This window comes from Canis lupus, chromosome 14, assembly GCF_003254725.2.
Source record: "Canis lupus dingo isolate Sandy chromosome 14, ASM325472v2, whole genome shotgun sequence".
Taxonomy (NCBI): domain Eukaryota; kingdom Metazoa; phylum Chordata; class Mammalia; order Carnivora; family Canidae; genus Canis; species Canis lupus.
Genome location: NC_064256.1, coordinates 53,213,431 through 53,234,768, shown reverse-complemented (window position 1 = coordinate 53,234,768; position 21,338 = coordinate 53,213,431). Strand labels below are relative to the sequence as shown.

Genomic DNA, 21,338 nt, shown 5'->3' with positions numbered 1-21,338 from the left:
ACTCTCATGAAAGAATTTGTCACAGATTTCTTAGAAGTCCGTGCCATTTTTAAGCTCATAATTCCAAGCCAGTGAACAAATGTGGATTTTAGTAACAGAAGTAAAAAAGGTATGTCTATATTTATACGAATATTTGTATGTGTGTGTGTATGTGTGTGTGCTTGTGGCAAAATATATTCTGCGGGTTAAAAGCAGCTGACTGACTGATTTGGGATCATCTGTAAAGGAAGGATGGTTCTTATAGTTTTCAGTGGTTGAATAAAAATAAAAAAATAATATTTTGTGAATATGAAAATTATATGAAACACAAACTTTAGTGTCCATAAACACAGCTACCTTCATTCATTTAGGTCTTGTCCATAGCTGCTTCTAAGCTACGATGGCAGAGCTGAATAGCTGTGGTGGAGACCTATGGCCCACTGAACCGATATTTACTATCTAGCCCTTTACAGAAAACATGTGCCAACCCCTAATATATGATGGCTTGGCATGAAACTCCAAAATAAAAAATGGCCTGGGATAAATATCTATGAAATTATGAATAACTGAAAGCGAAATTATGATCCCGTGGCTAGCCTGAGAAGGCACTAAAAAGAAAAAAATTAGAAAGTAGCTTAAAAAAAAATCACAGAGTTACACGGGGATTATTTGACCTCAAAAGTAATATCACACGGCAAGGAATAGTATAGAAACATGACTCAAGGCTTTAATAAATACTTAAAATGGGATGAAACAATCTCCTCCTCCCCCCACAAAAATCTAAGAACACTTCAAGATCTCATTTAGGTGTGGGCAAAAATATTAAAGAAGACACGAGCCTACTGTTTGGTGACAATGGTATAACAGATAACTGAGATGAATCTTAGGTGGTTTTTACATTCTCCACCAAAAAAGAAAGTGTTGAAACTGAAATGGAAAATCAAATATAATTAATAAGAAAAATCAAAGCTCAGGAATTAATAACAGAACAATGAAACACTTTAAGTGCAAGTATGCATGACCAATGGATTACAGTCTCAGGGTATTAAAAGTAAATGTTATAACAGAAAGATAGCTGATAACCTGGAAGCGTTACAAACAACAGGAGGGCAGACATGATACATAAGAGGGGTAGATGCAGTTTTATTTTTTTAAGGTAAAGGATTCTAGAAAATGAAGATCAGTGATCTTGACATTATTCCTCAACAACATTCTAGAACAGGTTACTAAACAGATGGTTTGTGAGCACTTAAATTAAAAAAAAAAAAAAAAAAAAAAAAACCTGCCATGGATTTGTTAAAAATAAGCCATGCCAAACCTTGTTTCCTTTTCTGACATGCTACTAGATGAGCGAATCAAAGAAATGCAATAGCTGTATAATAGCTGGACCAAGAAAAGTAGAGAGAAAAGTCTCTCATGGCCAACTTGGGGTATGGCCACATACTATTTGTGTAACTTTGGGGAAATTTCTTAACATCTGGGATGAGAGGCAAATTTCATGGGTCTCTCGTGTGTCTGCATGTTTTGTGAGCAAAGGCACTGGCAGCTTTTTCTCTAGACTGTCTTTCCACAAATGTTTGTACAGCAAATAGCCTTTGAAGACAGAAATAGTATCTCCCTATGGAACAAAGGGAAAGTTTACTTACAGCCCGCTATAAAAGATCTGGGTTCCTAAACTTGGCATTCCTTATCAGTGATACAACTCACTGAGTGTGCAGCAGGACTCTGAGCCACTCTATAGGACTCCTGTGGGTCTGGGGGACAGGGAGCAGGAAACCAAAAAGAAACAAGAAGCTCACACTTCTTGCTGCACCGGGGGCAATAAAGTCCAATGTCTCTGACCCCAGTCTTGTGTCTTCCACAAGCAACCACAAAGCAGTGGGGGCTACTACTTTGTTAGCTTGCAAGCAGGGTGAAATTTCAGACCCTTTGCAACTCAGCTTGCCATTTGCAAGTGGGGAAATAACAGTACCTCCTTATAAAGGTATTATGAAGGTTAAATGAATTAATGCACCAGATTGCTTAGAAAATTCCTATTTAAACCACCTACTCAATGAATGCAACTACCCATTATTAACTTCAAATGTTTACAGGTAGGTAAACAACTACATCCAAAGGATTAACGACAGGTGAAGAATCTACATTCACTAACTTCAGTAAAGCTCCGTTCTTAACTCTATTCTGCTCAATATATTTATAAATAACTGAATAGAGAGATAGAAATGTATTAATCAAATTATGGGTGACACAGTCGCTAACAGAGAATAGGATCAGGATTTTGTTTAGATCTTGACATGCTGAGTAAACTGTGAAAGAAGAATTTAAGAGACATACAAATTCCATTTTTAAAATAAACTATTCAAATTGTATATTCATAGCAACTCATATAAATTACAATTTGAGGGATCCCTGGGTGGCGCAGCGGTTTGGCGCCTGCCTTTGACCCAGGGCGCGATCCTGGAGACCCGGGATCGAATCCCACGTCAGGCTCCCGGTGCATGGAGCCTGCTTCTCCCTCTGCCTGTCTCTGCCTCTCTCTCTCTCTCTCTCTCTCTCTCTGTGTGTGTGTGTGTGACTATCATAAATAAAAAAAATAAAATAAAAAATAAAATAAATAAATTACAATTTGAGTAAAAATGTAACATGACTAAAAAATGAATTGCTATTAGGTTAGAGGGAAAAAAATGGAGATAAATTTTCAAGGTGTTCTGTGTGGATGAGGCCTCACTCTTGGTGTGGTATTTAGCCCTGGGTACATTTTATTTTTTTTAATTTTTTTTAAAGAAAGTTTATTTATTTATTTTTAATTTTACTTATTTATTCATGAGAGACATACACACAGGAAGAGAGAGAGAGAGAGAGAGAGAGAGAGGCAGAGACACAGGCAGAGGGAGAAGCCGGCTCCATGCAGGGAGCCCGACATGGGACTCAATCCCGGGTCTCCAGGATCAGGCCCTGGGCTGAAGGCAGGCGCTGAACTGCTGAGCCACCCGGGCTGCCCTCTAGGTACATTTTAAAGGGGAACTCTGGCACACAGAAGCAATCCAGAGGAGAGTTATCAAAACTGTGAAGAGTGAAATAAATCCATATAGTATATAAAGGAAAAAAAACCTCTGACTTCTTTAGCTTGAAAAGGAAAGATTTATTGGAAGTGAAAACTTTCAGACATCTACAAAGTTATCAATGTGAAATTCTCTTTGTAAACTCAAAGGGTAGAGCTAGAATAAGGCAGAACTTCCTCACAATTAAATTTTTTTCAAATGTTGGATGTTAAGATAACAAATTTTTCATTCATGCAAGTTTTTGAAAGCCACTAGCTAGGGTTATGGCCATGGTGATTACCTCCTTCACATTCGGATGTCTTTCGACTGCTCAATTCTTCTGTATTAAAAAGCCAACCCACTGGAAGTTTCTCCGGGCTTCTTGTCTGTTGTCACTCCTATCACTCTAACCAGGAGTACCTGGTTTCTGTTCCCTTTCAGTCCAGCCACCCGTTCAAACTGACAATTTGTTCTTAGCAGCTCACCTGACTCTGATTTACCTCTTTGATTATTGCCTTTCCATACACTGCAGCCCACAGGCAATCTGACAGAGGCTCCGGGATAAGAAACCCTAGCCCCATCTCCCGTGTGGCTTGGATGGGAGAATGGAAAATTAATTTCATGATCTCAAAGGCTCTTTTCATTTCTCAGGTTCTTCTCTTCTTCTTACCTCTTTTCCCATTTACAGAGATTGGTGAAAGGTAAGTGAGGAATAAACAAGTAAATGAATGCATAAATGAAAAATATTATTAAACAATTGATGATAAGCTTCTTTCTTCTTTAAGAACTGGCTACCTGAATGAGTCGTATATGCTCCAAACAAACAGATGACAAGGAGGAAAGAGACATGAACAGTAAATGAGCAGGAATGAGGGAAGAGAACTATGGTAAAGACCCCAAATTAATTTTTAGAAATGATTAACCAGTAAAGCCTCTTGTGTATAATTCATGCCAATTTATAAGGTGAAATAAAATTTGAGGCTATATGAAAATATATTTGAATGGAAAAATGAGAGAATTCCAAACTTCTAAGAAATTATGACAGGAACAAGCAACTGCATTATTGCAGAGAAAAAAAAATGATACGCCACAACAATATAAATGAATCTCAAAAGCATTATGCTCAGTGAAAGCAGCCTAAAACTCCGAAGGCTACGCACTGTATGATTCTATTTAAGAGAGACTTGATCGTGGTATATGTATACCATGGAATATTATTCAGCCATAGGAAGGGAAAATACCCTGCCGTTTACAGATGGATCTTGAGTGCATCATGCTAAGTGAGATAAGTCAGACAAAATCAATTACTGTATGATATCACTATGTGGAATCTAAAAAAGTCACACATAGAAAACAGCAAGTAAAATAGTGGTTACCAGGAGTAGGGGTTAGCAATTAAGACTGACTTAATTTAAGGGTGCAAACTTGAAACTTGCTTGTATATAAGTCAAAAAGGTCTAATATATAACGAATATAGACAATATGGTACCACAATTATGTAACATAATAAATATTGCTTCAATGGCAAACATGTTATCGTATATAAAAGTATCAAAGTAACACACTAAATGCCATAAATTTATAAAGCATAAAAACCTGCCTCCCCCAAAAAGAGAGAGAGAGAGAGACTTGAAAGGACAAAACTATAGGGCAAGAAAATAGATCAGCAGTTATCAGGGTCTGGAGGATTAGAGGAGGAGGTGACTAAAAACAACATGTAAACATTTTGTACCATGATGGGACTATTCTATATCTTAACTGTGGTGGTGATTACACAATTATATGTGCTTGTCAAGATTTACAGGACTTTACACTAAAAACGGGTGAATTTTAGCACATATAAATTATCTTTAATAAAAAAATGGAATGAAATTAAAGAGCTTAAAACAACTTTATAAAGAGGAACAATTAAAATATGGTTTGTGACATTAAATAGACACAATAAAAGAGGAAATTACCAGAATCATTCCTATAATATAAAAACCACTATATTACTTTTTTAAAAGATTTGTTTGAGACAGGGAGAGAGAGGGAGAGAGAGAGCACTTGCGAACAGTAGGGAGGGGCAGAGGGAGAGGGAAAGAATCCCAAGCAGACTCCCCGTGGGGCACAGAGCTGGCTGTGGTGCTCAATGTCACGACCCTGAGATCATGGCCTGAGCCGAAATCAAGAGTTAGAAGCTCAACCAACTGAACCACCTAGGTATCCCCCAACACATTGTTTTAAAACAAAATGTCAAACGTATAGCCAAATTACATTTTTAAAAAGAATCAAATATATTTTTACTATCTCGTGACTAGTTAACATGTAAAAATGAAACTATTCATTCCTATTCCACATCTTAAATATCTTCTCGTAAGAAACATAATCCTAGAAATAAGAAATGAACGTTAAATATTTTTCTTAGTTATGTCCCTCTGCCTATGTCTCTGCCTCTCTCTCTCTCTGTGACTGTCATAAATAAATTAAAAATTAAAAAAAATTTTTTTAAATATTTTTCTTAGTTATGTATTCATAGCTTGTTACCGTATATTCTCTTTCATTGTGCATCTGCACTTAAAATCTGATCTTACACAGTCAGAAAAATCTCAAGATGAAAACAAAACTTATAACAATGTTCCTTTAATACAGCAATATGACTCGGCATGTACTCAGTCATATTTTAGAAGCTGGCATTGTTAGAGCCCAGCGGAAATGATATATTTTCAGGATATAATTAAATGGATATCAAAGAGAACAAATTTGTAAAGTCAAAGACCAATTAGATGTAACAAATCACATTGCCTTTCTTCTGTTTGTGGAAGAGTATGAGTAATAGCCATGTAGGGTGAGGGACAGTTTGACATTTATGAAAATTACAAAAGAGCAAAGAATCAGAAGGATAACTTAAAAGTATACTTTTCTGGAAGTAAATATTATAAATTGATCGGAATTATGGATTCGACGTTATTTCATCTGGGACAACACGAAGTTAGGATGGCCAATGGATTCTATTCTTAGTTACGGGAATATACATACATCCTCTCTAACATATGACAAGGTAAGATGCATTGGAATGTGCATGTTTGCAAGCTTACAGCACTGCTAAAAACACCCACAACTCCCAATCTCTTACCTTCTGAGAAGAACTCTTGGCTGCTGATCTCCTTGTCTGTCTGCATAAAGACAAACCTTGATTGCCACAAGAAAAGCAGCCAGAGGAAAGAAAAAGACCAGACTTTTCATGATGGGACGGCACACTTCACAGGGTGTGTACACTTGGTATGACTGTATGTGCTGCACATCTGGGGGATGGGGCAGCAAAGCAGTGAAGGAATGATCTAGATGAGGCTCTAAAAAACTTTTTAGCAGTACCCAGGAGAAGAAGAAAGACGCCTCAAGAGATTTGGGGCAAAACTTCCTATGTGGCACACTGTATAAAACCGTGTCACTCCCTTTAAGCCAAACTACAGCAAAGATATGTAGTATTCCTATAGCTGGGAGTTGTTTTTCCTTTAATGCAGCACAATGCATAGGCTGGACCATGTGGCAGCCCAACATTTTATGTGGGTTCTAAAAATGTATGTCTGCGTGTGTGAAGTCCATCAAAAAAGGGGAGCTCTAATTTTAAAAGACAAAGTTTATCAAACAGCTTATCCAACTCCACATTTTATTTCTGGATTGGTGACACCTCGAGCTAAATATATGAATGAGCACAGGACCAAAGCAAAATTGGGAAGAAATTAATATTTTGGAAAGTTGATGATACGTACTTCAGGGGAGAGAATGCCAGGTGGTTATTCATTCTTCTTAACCCAAACGTGATCAACCCCAAACGTGCACTCTATCTTCTCTGCTTGCTTCAGTGTGCTGGTTAAACAAGGGGAGGCTCTATTCCTGACAGAGGAGAGGAGTGGTGTGAAAATACCCAGCAGGCTAAGATAATAGGAGAAAAATACTTTTGAATTTTAACTGAGTCCCCCTGAGCTGCATAAGCAGAGTTCTTTGTGGTAATTTTTGTTAGTTTTAATTGTTTCTGTTTTACGACAGTAAAACAAAAACAGTTTGTTTTCATTTTATGAACTATCTTTTTCTTCCATTCATTCATTTATGTGTGTGTTTATGGTGGTAATGAGAGGACACGTTCATAGCTTCCAATTTGGTTCTGGTATCTCAAAAAAGAGTTCAACTGAAAATAACATAAAACTAATCCAGGCTCTTTTTTAATTTTGGAGGAAATAACCTACTCAACATCACACAATAGTTACAGACAGACCGAGTACCAGAATGAAAGTCCCCTGACACTTAACACAGAACTCTGCATAATAAACCAAACTGGCTATTCTATTAGCTATAATAATAATTATACTTTCCAGAAGGATCCATCTTCATTCACATTCAAACACGAATTATTATTACCAAAGAAGTGCTTTAATACAAAATTTCCGACTCAGAACAAGGGAAGGAGAATACATTGGGATAGCCAGGTGGCCATATGGAGGGCACTGGGTGTCTAAGGAGTCAAGGAAGAGTAGCAGAAGATGTAAGTTAGTAATTTTTTAAAAAGGTAAAAGTGGGGTAATTATGTAATAAAAGCCCACTTTGCCTTGTTTCACAGTTTTCCAAGGGCTACACATTCACTGATGGTATGAGAATATCAGAGTGATTTTGAAAGATTTCATAATTCAGTCCAGAAGAGGGAAGAGGGAAAAAGAGAAATGAGAAGGGAGGCAAAGAAAAGATCCCTCCTCCCTTATTATCAATAGAAAAGATTACAGACTCCTTTCTTTATTCTCAAGGTATTTAAAATAAAATTACTGAGCAAGTTAGTGCATATTTCAAATATGGACATAATATGTGAGAGGGAGATCTACAGAGCATTAGGTTTATAAGAAAATAATCAATGGGGATTGAAGAGTGTACTTGTCGTCATGAGCACCAGGTGATGCATGGAAGTGTTGAATCACTATATCATACATCTGAAACTACTATTACACTGTTAGCTAAATGTAAATTAAATAAAAACTTAAAAAGAAAATAATCTATCTGCCTGATGTCTTATGGAGAGTTGTATCACTTAGTCATACCCTAGTTATAGGTATCCGAAAGCAATTTGAGCAAGCTCAAGAATGAGATTTTAAATTTGGAGAGATGGACCTTCCATCAAATGCCAAATCCTCCATCTGCTCTGTTTAAGGATAGATACTGAAAGAATGAGACACAAGGAAAGTTGTAAACTTATGGGGTATGTGCTAACACAAAGAAGGAAAGCCATCTAACTCTAAAGATTTTCAGAAGAGACTTTGGCTTAACCAATTCCCCCCCACCCATCTTCCCCAAAGACAATCCCAGAAATAATTGGTACGCCGATGTGGCATTCATAGTGTAGCCTTTAGAAATACCTGTGGACTCTACTTACGCTATTCAGATTAAGATATAATTATGAAATATATGATTGTTATTTTGACTGTAGTAAGCATTAATACATTGAAGCCCTCAACTACTGAGCATTTGTTCTTGTCCAGAACCATAAACATCCATTCACACCTTTCCAAAGTTAAGTGCAATACCGTGTCTCAGATCGGAATAAAAAAGAGATACAAAATATTGAACTTGAAGTATATCCACCTGAGAGCAGAGCCATATCTTGGTCAAAACAGGAGTGAACAGTTTTCCTAAATGTGAGATGGTATAAAGTGTCAGATGAAAAAGTAAGGTGAAAATAATGTCACCCCAAAAGTGAGGCAATGATATAGACAGAAATAATTTGTTGGACCTCCAACAACTCAACTCATTCATTCTCTCATTTAGTTTTAGAGCTTCTACCTAATACAAGGCACTATTCTAAGCACTGGGGTAGAACAATGAACAGAACCAAATCCCTGGCTCCATGGAATATACGTTCTCATCAGGACAACAGGTGATAAATAAATAAACAACTTTTTCAAATGTCAGTTGATGATGGGGCTGTGGGGGTGGGGTGGATTGTTACAAAGCAAGATCTGGGAGATTTTTTGTTTGTTTTTTTGTTTTTTTAAATACAGGACAGTGAGAGAAGTCTTCTCTAATAAGGACATGTTTGAGCAGAGGCATGAAAACCGTGAAGATACCCGAGGGTAGAGCATTTCAGATGGAGAACACAGAGGAGAAACTCTGAGCTGGGAATCCGCTTCTCTTGTTTTGAGAAATATCAAGGAAGCCAGCGTGGCCAGAGTTGACTGAAGAAGAGGAAAAGGTTAGGAAAGAACGTCGTATAGGTAACAGGGGTCAAATAACATGGACTTATGTAAGGTCTTTGTCTTTTATTCTCAGAGACATAGAAGCTGTTGGAAGGTTTATAGAGAAGAGTGACATAATCACTTATTTTTAAAAGATCGCTCTGCTGTGTCGAGAACAAACTGTGGAGCCCAGAGAGAGAAGAGGGGGGATAAATAGCTGCTGGAACAGCTCAAGGAGGAGATGATGGTCCATCTGATCAGACTGGTAGCAGTGGTGGTATTAACTAGATGTATAAAGCAAGATTCCGTGGGGGAGGGCGGGGGAAGGGGACACTTTGCTAAACTAAGGCAGACCAAGAGAGGGGAAAAAATTTGAAGACAAAAAAGAAAGTAAAGAGTGAGCTAGAGGCATACAGATATAGATCACCAAATCCTGGAACATAACTTTGGGTGAAGTAATGGTGAGGAATAGTTCTTAAGGATGTTGGGGAGCTTTTTTTTTAAATGAGATGATTTTATGACAGTCTACATATGCTAAGATGTTAAGCTATTTGGATTAGTGTACTATAAGTTTCTCCTCGCTATCTGCCAGTGAGAAATTTTATAAATGCTTTCTCTGAAATATGTCTACCACTGATTTTTTTCCTACCCCCTAAAATACACTTTAAGAAAGTTTGTTATTTTCCTAAATCGAGAAAAAGTTGCAAAATGATGGCTGTAGTTGTGTACACGTACCAAAATGATACAAAACTAAAATAATACAAAACACTTGCACAGAAGATGCCATTATAAAAGTTGAAAAGAAAGAAATGAATATCGCAAAAACTTTACACTATTTCTAGTAGCATGCCTTATTTGAGGAATTCAAAGTTAATTTCCTTAACTTCCTTAAAAAAAAAAAAAAACGTGTAACACTCTCATGGTATGAATCTTTTAGGCTTATGGTAGATCTTTAAAAAGAAACACTAGAAACTTAAATAAATTTTAAATCAACATTATCTTCCACAGAGTATATTTTAAGCCTTCCAAGATAGAAATCAAGAGAAATTAAAGAACATTAATAAACTAAAAATGCTGAGAGCTTTTAAACCCCCGAGGATTCATCTGCTTCACAGCAATGTGCTTTTACTACATTTAAGTTTTATTTGCTTTTGCTAATAAAAATAATTTGCCATAGAGAAAGGAAAGAAGATGTATTTATCAATATAATGGGAAGGTATGTTCTAGAGATTCTTGGTCGATTGTAGGAAGAGGGGAGTATACAACTGAATGAGAAACTGAATTAAATTGGTAGAGTATAGGTCCAAGAACACGTGTCTTTTTTTTTTTAAGATTTTATTTATTTATTTGAGAGCGAGAGAGAGAGAGAGAGAGAGAGAGAGAGAGAGCGCGTGTGAGCACAAGCAGAGGGGAAGGGAGAGGAGGAGCAGAGGGAGAAGCAGATTCCCCTCTGAGCAGGGAGCCGGATGCGGGACTCGACCCCCCGGGGACCTGGGGATCATGACCTGAGCCAAAGGCAGACCCCAAGGACACATATTTCAAATATCAAGGAATTTAAAAGGTTGAACGTGGGCCTGCATAGATATTTTTATGGAGAAAATGCATTTTAAATAAAATTTTAGATAAAATTATATCAGTTGAGGTAATTTAGAATTTCAGTTGTTCATAGAAAGCAAGTTGGACAGGTAATGAAATACAAGAAAAACAAAGTTCGTAATTACAAAATGAAAAAATATTAGGATCCAAAGCTGCAAAACACTAAAATATAATGTAGCTCTGAAAATGAAATGGGGGTGGTAGCAGTATACTTCATTTTTGAGCCCTGATACTCTTAATTTGACTGCTTGGCAAAAAACCCATGTAGTTAAACACAAATTCCCAGGCACTTCAATTATAAATTGAGATTATGCTAAGAATTAGAACAATACTTAATAATACGTAATAACAGCAAATTACTACAGCACCTATATAGAGAAAAATGGTTTTAATATATCCGAAAATAAGTCACCACATACATACAGGTTTATTTTTTCACATTAACATTAATAGTGTTGGAACATAATGAATCTAAAATTTCTTTAGGGACCTCTCTTCAGCATCTCAAAGTTCTAACATTAACCTTTTAATTAGTCTTTACATTTCACCAAAGTTTCTCTCTTTTTGCTTCTTTTGTCTGGAAAATTGGGGGCGGGGTATGGATAAAAACACTGAGCAGAGCAAAAGAGTATGCACAAAAATATATCAGAGGTAACGACAAGGCAAAAGTAATTCGCAAATAGAAGTAAGCATACATTTATTTTAACTGGTAAGAATACACACAAGGAAAGAACATTCTACTATATGAGAATTTAGATAATTCAGTAACAATGAATCTTCATATGACCAATGCTGAGCTTAAGAAAAAAAAAAAAAAAGGAATGGTATTTTTAAACAACCCCCCAAATTATGCTTAGGTAGAGTGCTGAAAGAAATATTAATGGGGTCCACTTGCAGGTTCTGATAAACAAATGACGAAGCTAAAGTTCTGGAACAAATGCATAAAAAAGCAATGAAAAGGACTTAAGCCCCATGAAGGGGAAACAACAACATCAATAACAACAACACAACCACAACAACAACTCTAGGAACCTAAAGTATTTTACTTGATAAAGACTATGGAAGTGATATGACTGGAGGCCAAGTATATTAAGAGATACACAGTTGGATCTAAGAAAATATTTATGTCATCCGAAGAAGAACCGAACTAAAGCAAACTATGGCATATAACATTTGATTTAGGCATTCGATTCTCTGGGGATCCTAAGCCTTGGAATACGTTTAAGGAAAGTTGCAAGTACCTGGATCACTTTCTCAGACCCTTAAGAAAATGCAACAGTCAGTCTGGGCTGATTTAAGACACAGGTTTTCTTTATTCAAAGGGTGGTATGAATCTGGGCACTGGTAGGAACATTTGGGATCCATTCATCTATCACTAAAGGTACTTACTACCGTCTATCACAAAGTTAAAGAAAAAAAAAAAAGAAAAGAAAATAGTCTGAGTGTGCCAAGAATTAGTATTCAGTAATTGTAACGAAATTGTTATTATTTCTGAATTCAACTGGCAATTTGCAATTTTGTCTAGCAACAATCATGTCAAGAGAACTTCTCAGTGACACTGTCTTCTTACAAGTCAATGGCTTCTTTCTGATTTAATTTAGAGAGGCAGAGAATACGTGACCACTTCCTCCATTCTGCTTTCTATCAGTATTATAACTGAGAGCTGATGTACCCTGAGACGATCAACACAGAAATAGACAAGGGTGATGAGGCACAGCCAGCTATAAATCCTTAAAAATACCACAAATAATATGCCCTTTATGTAATTGAGTTCCGTATGCCTCACATTTTCTCTTGAAATAAAAATGTCTGGTAAATTTGTCTGGCTATGTTCATTACACTGTTATATGCCCTATGAGTCTCAGTCAAACCATGAAGTTATTTTCACATATTTAAATATACTTTTCATAAAGTATAATTCTAATAGCTAGTTGGTCTGTGTTTTTAAATTCTTGCAGGTACGAAGGAATAGAACTTCTCATTACAGGCTATCTGTAAATTTGATGTTCACCTTTTTCCCCTATTTTTATGGTGTGGCATATACAACAATCCCCCCCCCCCCCGCCGCCACTTAGGTTTCTAGAATATTACAGGGATTTATTTTATTTGTAAAAGCACAACCACCGTATGATCATCAGTGCAAAGAAATAAAACTTCGGTGACAGCTTACTTAGACACAACCATTAATAAATCTATTCATGTCATAATGTAATTAAAGGTCTCCTTCCACCCAGACTATGAATTCTGTGAAAACAATATTCAATTCTAAAATTTCCATCACTCTGAATCCCAAAATATAAGTTGGGAAATTCTGAAAAACTGTTAAAAACAGTTCATAATTGCTATTTGTAGGTAATTCCCTTTGAGTTTTCTAGTATCCATTGTAGTGCGATGGTAACATACTAATAATCTATGCATAAAAAGAAAGCATGTATTGCACTGCTTAAACTGAATGATATCTTGAAAAAAAACTGAATGATAAAAAGTATCGTCTTGGAAATTCTTTTACTTAAGAGTGAACTTTATGATGATTCTTTAAAATTGAGAGTCCTCTCTCCCTTACCTACAGGGATGTACCATCAAGTTTCCAGTCTCCTCTTTAAAAGTTAGTAGCTTAATCACAATCAAATATTTCTTTCACTTGGTCTGGGGTAGCAATGAAATAGTGGGGTTCTGAAGCAAGTACTGAATTAAACGATCACTGAACATGGGTCTAGTTAAGTAATAAAAATTGAAGGAAGGAAGGGAGGGAGGAGAGAGAGGGAAGGGAAGGAGGGGAAGGAAGGGAAGGGAGGGATGGAGGGTGGAAGGAAGGAAGGAAAGAGACAGGACTTTAAAAAAAAAAAACCTTCAAAACTGAAATGAAATTTCACGACCCTCATGGTCACCGTGTATATAACTTTACACCCGCTTTATTAACGGCAGACATAGATAAATCAACGTTGTATATTAATTGCTCAACGCTGCTAAACAAACGCTACATTTTAGAATCCCAGCACCCTGAGCTCATACGTGTCCATAACTCACAGCGACAGAAAAGACAAACAGGCCCCTTGACAACTTGGGCCGTTCCCCGAGGTCCGCCACGCAGCGAGCCCCAGGGGCGAGCAAGCCTCTGCGAGCTCATCTTCGCCTGCGAGTTGACCTCCAGCACGACTCGCGGGTAAACCCGCCCCTCCCGTCTCCACCGCCGCTCGGCCAGACCGTCTGAGTTAGGAGAGCGCGCAAAGATGTGCCTTCCAGGCAAACTTTTGTTTCCTAAAAAGTTAATCTCTCCAAATACTTCCAGTTGGAAAACGTCCACTTCAGCTACTTGACACCAAGGGCGTCACTTTCTCCCCTCGGCTTACCTGCTCCTACTCAATCATCCTTCCAGGTCGGCTGTGGGCAGCTCGGGGAGGCGGCTCTGTGAGCGCTCCCGAATCCGCGAGCACCAGGTGGGGACGCATCCTACGCGCTCCCACGGGTCTCTCACTCCCTCTCCCTCCGGGGCCGTCCTCAGCAGCGCTCACCCGGGCCGCGGCCGGGACGCCTGCCCACCTGGGCGCAAACCGTCCTCGAGGAATGATCCTCCAGATCAAGGGGCTGAGTGGATTTCCACATGTGGCTGGAGCGAGTGGGGGCGGGGGGGGGGCTGCAGCGCTGCAGGGAGCAGCTGTCCGGCGAGTGCTCTAAGTCTGTTGGTTAAACACGCGGAATCAACAAGCACACAGATGGGTCCAGGTCCTTGGGGATCCCGGAGTCCGAGGAGCCCCCTAAGCAGTCGTCCCTACCGCCTGCAAAACTCGCACCGGTTGCGCCCTCGGAAGCCCCAGACTCGCACGCGTCTCTCCCCTCCCGTCCCTCCTCCTCGGTGTCTCCCCCACCCCGCGCCAGGTGCCCCGAGGCAGACTTACCCCAGGGGTCGCAGAGTCGGGAGAGGAGGGCAACTTTGGCTGCCCCCGCTCCGCACAGGCCCCAAGCCCTCGGCCAGCCGGGCTCCGAGGCGGCGCCCGCGCGCGGGTCGGGGTGTCTGGGCGCGTCCCGGCCTGCGGGGCGGGGAGAGGCGCGCGGGAGCCGCGCGGGAGGAGCGCGCGCCCGGCCACCCGGGGGGTCCCGCCGAGCCGCCGCCGCACCGGAGCCGCGGGGAGCGCGCAGGGCCGTCGGGACCCCAGCAGCCCCGTCTCCCGCCCGCAGGTACGGGCCCCCCGCGGGGCCCTCCCCCGCTCCGCCAGGTGCCCGCGCCCCTCCCACCCCCCCTCCCTCCCTCCCTCCAGGCCCGGGAGGCGCGAGTTCACCCCAAACCCACCCACAGAGTGAGGACACCTTCCCCCAGAGCCCAGGGCAAGTGAGACCCGGGCCAGCCCCGGGGGCGGCGGGGGCGACGCGCCGTGATCCCGGAGCATCCCCGGGGGCCGGGACTTTCCTCGCTCGAGAGACAGGAGTGTCCCCGGAACGCGTCTCGTTCCCAGAGAAGTACTTCTCCGAGGACCGCTCCGGCGCCCAACTTAGAGACGCAGGGGCGGGCGGCATGCACTTGCCCAACCGAGTAAATAAAGGTCAGCAGTTGGATCAATAAAGTGTGTGCTTCCAAGCGCCAGATGTTTTTACTGTTGCTTCCCTTCCCGGGCGGGGGGGGGGGGGGGGATGGGAGAGGGAGGGAAGCGGTGGGGGGGGGGGAGGGAGGGAGGGAGGCAAAGGAAGAGACAACAAACAATAAAAATAAAAGGAGTCAACAAACACACATCTGGTGTTTCGACACACCATTTCCTCCAGCCGCGGTCTCTCCGGACGAGGCGATATTTTGCATATTCAAAACTAAAAATCACCCGGGAGCCAACGGCAGTCTCCCCCTCGGTCGACTCTCCCTTCCTTCCCCCCCCCCTGCGCCCCCCCCCCCGCCCCGCTCCCAATCACAATGCAAAAAAGAAAAAGAACAACAAGTGGTGATGCTGGGTCCGGAAGGCGACCCCGACGCGGAGCCGAAATCTGACACATGTCACGCCCGCCCCGCCGCGCCGAGCGCTGCTGCTGGGGCCAAACTTTGCCGCCGCCGCCGCCGCCGCGGGAGGAGCGCGCCCGCCGCGGAGTTAAAGTCGCCGCCCGGCCCGGCGCGGAGGTGGCCGGGACGGGGCGGGGTGCGGGGGCGCCGCGCGCCACAGTGAGGCCAAGAAACTTACCGCGACCTGGGACGCCTGGCCAGCGTCCCGGGAGGTGGCACCCGCCGCGCCGAGGCAGGAGCCCCCAAACCACACACACCCACGAGCGAGTCCCGGCAGCTGCTGCCGCGAGTGTGTGTGTGTGTGTGTGTGTGTGTGTGTGCGCGTGCAGGGGGGCGGTGGTGCGCGCCCCGGGGGAGGAGGGGGGGGCCCGGAGGAAGCCGCAGCCGGCGGACGCGGCCGCCGCATAAATACCCGGGCCGGGCGCTCGCGGGGCTGGAGCCGGGGCGCAGCGGCCGCCGCGGAGCTGCACGCGCCGGCGTGTCTCGCGCTTTCTCGGAGGCTCGCGCTGTCTCGCGCTGCCGCTCCCCCACCCCGCCCCCCCCACCCGGATCTGTGTGCGGGTCCGTATGTGTGTCTATGTGTGTGAGTGTGTGCGCCGGCGGGTGCGCGCTCCGGGCCGCGCGCGCGCGTGTTGTTGGCGCTGCGCACTGTACACACGCGGCGCGCGGGGCCGCCTCTCCCGCGAGGGGCGGGGGGAGGGGGCGCCGCCGAGGACTCCCGAAGTGCGGCTGGGCCACTTGTTTGTTTGGTTTCACTTTGCCTCGTTGGTGCCGGTGGTCGTCGTCGCTCCCCCAAAGTGCTTTTGGAAGCGGCCGGCCTGAATGCTGGCGCCCCCCCTCCCCTCCCTCGCTCCCCCCGGTGCCCCCAACTTCTCGACGCGAGGCGGGGCGGGGATGTCGCCGGGCTCCGCGGCGGAGCCTCCTGGCTGACGTCAGGTCCACCTGCTATGTAAACAAGTCGCCCGAGAACTTGTTTGTTCGGCGCCGGGCTCCCGCCACCCCCACCGTCCTCCCCACCTCCAGCTCCGCCTCCTCCCGCTCGGCCCAGACGGCGCGGCGAGGGAGGGGGTGGGGAGGGAGGAGAGAACAAAACCGTATGCTGTATTGGCAGCGCCGAGTTGTGTCTGCTGCTTCTTGGCAGTCCCCAAAGTACGTCCCTCTCAGCAGACGGAGCTGCTGGCAAATGAAACAGGGGATTCCACGTGAAGTGCAGAAAGCCTCGAAGGGATGCAAAGCCCTCGGTGGCAGGGAGTGAAAGTGCACGGCGGCCAGAGAGGGAGGCCCGCGCGGGCGTCCAGGCGCGCGTTGGCCTTTGCTCTCCCCGGGCTGCAGGGAGGCCGGGGCTCCGTCCGCCTCTCCTCATTGTTGTCGGGGCTCCTGCCTCCCTGGGGCCCGGGGGGCCCGGGGCTTGCGCGCCGCCGCTCGGCCCGGGTCACCGGCCGGGGCGGGGCTTGGGAGGACGGGGCCCGCCGAGCCGGGACTTGCAGGGCGCGAGGCTTTGCAGACGGGCCCCGCGAGCGCCCGAGGGTGGCCGCGGGGCCCGGAAGGAGGGCGGAGAAGGCCCTGCCCGCGTCCGCTCCGCGCGCGCTTCAAAGCCACCGGCGGCGCCGCCGAGGGATGCGCGGGCGCGGCCTCCGGGTCCCCAGCGCCTGCGGGTGGAGCGTGACCCCGCCAGCGGGCCCGCGCGGGACCCCGGGGGCGACGGAGGGACAGGCCGAGGGGGGACCGCCGCCCCCCGGGGAGCTGCCGCTCGCCTGCCGGGCGCCCAGCGAGGCGTTCCGTTCCGGAGGGCGCGGAAACTTTCTCCCCAACGGCCGCCGCCGAGAGGCCGTGGCGAACGGAGCGCGGCCGCCCGGACCGTCTCCGGCGGCGGGGGGCGGGGAGGGCGGCGGGGACCCGGGGACGGGCGAGCCGCGCCGACTTGTCCGCTGAGGGTCCCTTGGCTCCGAGAGCCGCGCGCCCTTTCGGTAAAGGGCAGCGGCGAGCTCACGCGCACGCTGGCACCAGCCCTTCCTCCAGCGCCCGCAGGCCTCCCGGGGAGGAGGCGGCCGGGCCCCCGCGTCCCTAAACGCAGCGTCCGCTCCTCTGGGGGAACCGAGGGAGTCTCTGAGGCCCCGGGGCCCCGGGGGACCAGGAGCCAGGGGGCGAGCTGGGCTCTGAACTGCGGGGCTCTCCCGTGGGCCTCCAGACCCCAGGTGGCCCCGCAGGGCCCTGTCGGTGACCTGCGTTCTCACTCTTTTTTCAAAAAAAAAAAAAAAAAAAAAATTGTCTTTTCCGAAAAGCAGGCTGCAGAGTGGACAAGTAACCCAGGTTTTTTTTTTTTTTTTTCCACCCTCCACCCCCGTCCCCCAAGATGGGAGCAGTCCCGAAAAAAAAAAGGAAAAAAAATCACAAACGCGAGACCCGAAGGGCCCTGCCTCGCCCTCCCGACACGTTGGGGATCATTTCAGGTGAAGTGACTTGCGTGTGGGCTTCGCGGACGAGGCCAAGGAAAAAGCGGACTCTCCGAATTAGCCCGCGACTGGTTTGGGACGAGAAAAGGGCGAACACGGCGTCGCAGTCCCGGGAGGCCCGGGGCCGAGCCTTCCCGCCGGGTGTGCCCCCCGGGGGGCAGGCAGGTCCCGGAGCCCCGCTGCGCCCCGTCCTCCCGCGCGCCCGGGCCCAGCCCGTCGGCTCTGCGCTGTGTGTCCCCCGGGGTCCCTGGGACCCGAGCGCGCCGAGGCCCATCCCGGAGGCGGCGGGGCCGCTCGGAGGGGGGACAAGTTCAAGTCCCCAACGCGGGGCAGGAGGGTCAGGCTCTCCGGCCGCGGAGAGGCGCGGGTTTGGTTAGCCTCTCACTTTTCTGTACCCAGAGCCACGTTTTGGGGTGAGATTCGCAGCCTCTGACGTTTGTGTCTCGTGAGTACAAGTAGCCGGGAGCCAAGAGGTGCAGAAGCAGATGTCTGTCTGTCTGTCTGTCTGTCTGTCGGAGCGCCTCTTCCCACCTGGGCCGCGCGCCCTCGCCGGGCGTCCGGGCCGAGCGCGGCTGAGCCCGCGGCCCCCCTGCTCCCCCGGGGTGGGGTGGGGGGGACCCCGCCTAACTTCGCCCCATTATCTCGTCTCCTGCTGCCATTTCCCGGGCCACCAACCCTCCTTCCCGCAGGGAAGACGCCCCGCGCCTTGAGAAAGCAGGTCCCGCCGGAGCCGCTGCCCCCCGCGGAGCCCGAGCCTGCAGCCAATGGGCTGGGCCCGGGTTCGAGAGGTGAAAGTTCAGGCCCGGGGCTCGCCGCTCCGGCCCGGGCGCGTCGCCTCCCCCCACCCCCGGCCCCCCCAGCCTCCCCCCCGCCCCCCGGCCCCCGCCCCAGGCCGCGCTGCAGACGCGGCCCGGCTACCAGGGGCTGCCACGGTGGCGCGTAGTTTGTTGATGGGTGGTCATAAAATATATTTATTTGCAGTTCCTTTACCTCGCCCGGCACCCCCGCCCCGCGCGGCCCCGAACACTGCGGGCTTTGTTCGCCGCCGCCGGAGCCCGAGCCCGAGCCCGAGCCCGAGCCCGAGCCGGCCGGGGGCTCCGCGCCCCGCGCGCACACACTCCAAAAAGTTGAAGCGTAATAATAGGAAAACCGGGTTTCCGCGGCCGAGGGAAACGCCGAGAGGGCGAGCAGCGAACGAATAGTTTTCTGTTGCACGAGCCACCGGGCGGCCCGCGGGGTCGTGGCCGCCCTGCAACGAAACCCAGGCTGCCCGAGCGGGGGGAGGCCGGGCCGCGACCCCGGGGCGCCGCGCAGGGTCGCAGCCGCAGCTCCCGCCTCCCGCGCAGCGCAGGCGGCGCCCCCGCCCCCCCCAGGGCGGCTCCAGGGGCAGGTGGGACGGGGTCCTCCCCCCCCACCCCGGGCCGCGCACGACGCTCCCCCGCTGCACCTCGAAGTTCTCTCCCGAACGCGGAATCAATCGGTTTCAAGTTTATTTCCCGGGGAAACCGCAAATCAACAAATTCCGAGCCACTGCCCCCCTCGCGGTGCGGGCGAAAGATAAATTCGTTTGCGGGGGGTCTCCGCGGGCGCCTCGCGCGTGGAACACGCCTCCCACGTGGGAGCAGGCGAGGCCGGGGCCGCGGGGAGCCGCGTGCGCCCGTGGCACGTGCGGGAGGTGCCGGCTCCACGCGTCGCCCCGGTGGGCCGCTTAGGTTTGTGCTTCTTTGCTGCAAAAATACAATTATTCGCACACGGGCGGGGGTGGGGGGGGCTGTTTTCTCCAAAACTTTCAGTTAAACAATTGCATTTTTCCCCCCCGCTTTACAGCCTTTGCACTGGTGTCATTGTGACCAAATTCCCCAATCAGGCTGATGGGAGACCAGCGCTGGGAGAAAGGGGTGGGGGCACGTTTGATTAAATTAAATTTTCCCCGTTAGCGATACCATCTCCAAAGTTGTACCACTCGCTTCAAATAGCTGGAAACAAAAGTCGCCTTTAAACGCAAGGTAGAATTTTTTTTTTTTTTTTTTCCTTTCACGCAACTGGAACGGGCAAGTATCCGATTCCTATTTCTGCCCGGTTCTCCACAGTTTTCTGAAGATGAGCAAATAAACAGACTCCTTTTAGGCATTCTCCTATCACCACTCTCCTCCCAGGCACATTTTAGGAAAAAGAGAAAATTCTAGTTTCACGGAAGTCAAATCAAGGGTAATCTGTGTTACAAAGTCAAATTGAATGGAGAGGTTGCAAAATTGGTGGAGTTACACCACCATCTGTCGTTAAGCTTCGGGACTACAAAATTTGGGACCTGTAATAAATCTTAATGAGCTTTCCCAACTTTCTTAAAAAAAAAAAAAAAAATCACGGGCTATGCTCTTCGTATTTTTGTAACATATACACTAAATTAACTTGAATCCTAGAGCAACATAGATGCGTTCGTGTATTCATGCTTCTACCGAGATTCTCTAGTCCTCTCATCTTCAGAAGAAGAAAAAATAAATACCCCACATCTGCCGGCCTCCAGAATAAAGGCTTTTCAAATCGGCTGTGGACTGCAGGTTTCCATCACCCCTTCCCATTCCCTTGCTTCTAGGAGGCTGCTGGTAGAAAAGATGGGGCCTCCAATACAGGCCCCTGCCCCCCATGTCCTGGAGCCAATAATAGACTTAATTCTCTCTTGAATTTAACCTAGTTCTTTGTTAGGATAGCTACTCTTGAAACGTAGAAAAACAGCCTGTCTCTGCTAAGAGGTTGGCTGTGAGCATCTTTGAAAATTGTGGAAAGACAGCGTCAGGTTCCAGTTCTGGTTAATATTGTTGCAAAGACAAAGATCAATTGCTCTGGGATAAAATCTTGCCAGGGAAGGCTTTATCCAAATGAATATAGAAAAGGGACAACTACTGGAGAAAGAATTCTAATGCTGACCCCAAAGCCTCTATCAAGCAAGGAGGACTCTATCTTCTTCATGCGACACTGTGGTGGTACAGTTTATATATATTAGACCTATTTTTTTAGGGATCTTAAAATATCTATCTATGTATAAGGTGGCATCCCTCTCCATGTTAGAGACTTGATTACCAAATTTCTATTT

At 46.6% G+C, this 21,338-nt stretch overlaps 1 protein-coding gene across 16 annotated transcripts in view; it reads right to left on the bottom strand.

The window, feature by feature from the left end:
* Positions 1-16,232, bottom strand: part of FOXP2 (forkhead box P2) — a 554,671-nt gene extending 538,439 nt beyond the window's left edge. For 7 of the 16 annotated variants that reach the window (XM_049093824.1, XM_035698691.2, XM_049093826.1 and 4 more), the window contains exon 1: positions 15,973-16,218. The gene's annotated coding sequence lies outside the window, so the exon portion shown is untranslated. Of the gene's footprint in view, positions 1-14,709; positions 14,847-15,972 lie in introns of those variants that run through there. The other 9 variants (XM_035698682.2, XM_035698684.2, XM_049093823.1 and 6 more) reach the window with 6 other exon arrangements.
* Between the last annotated feature and the right edge of the window lie 5,106 nt (positions 16,233-21,338).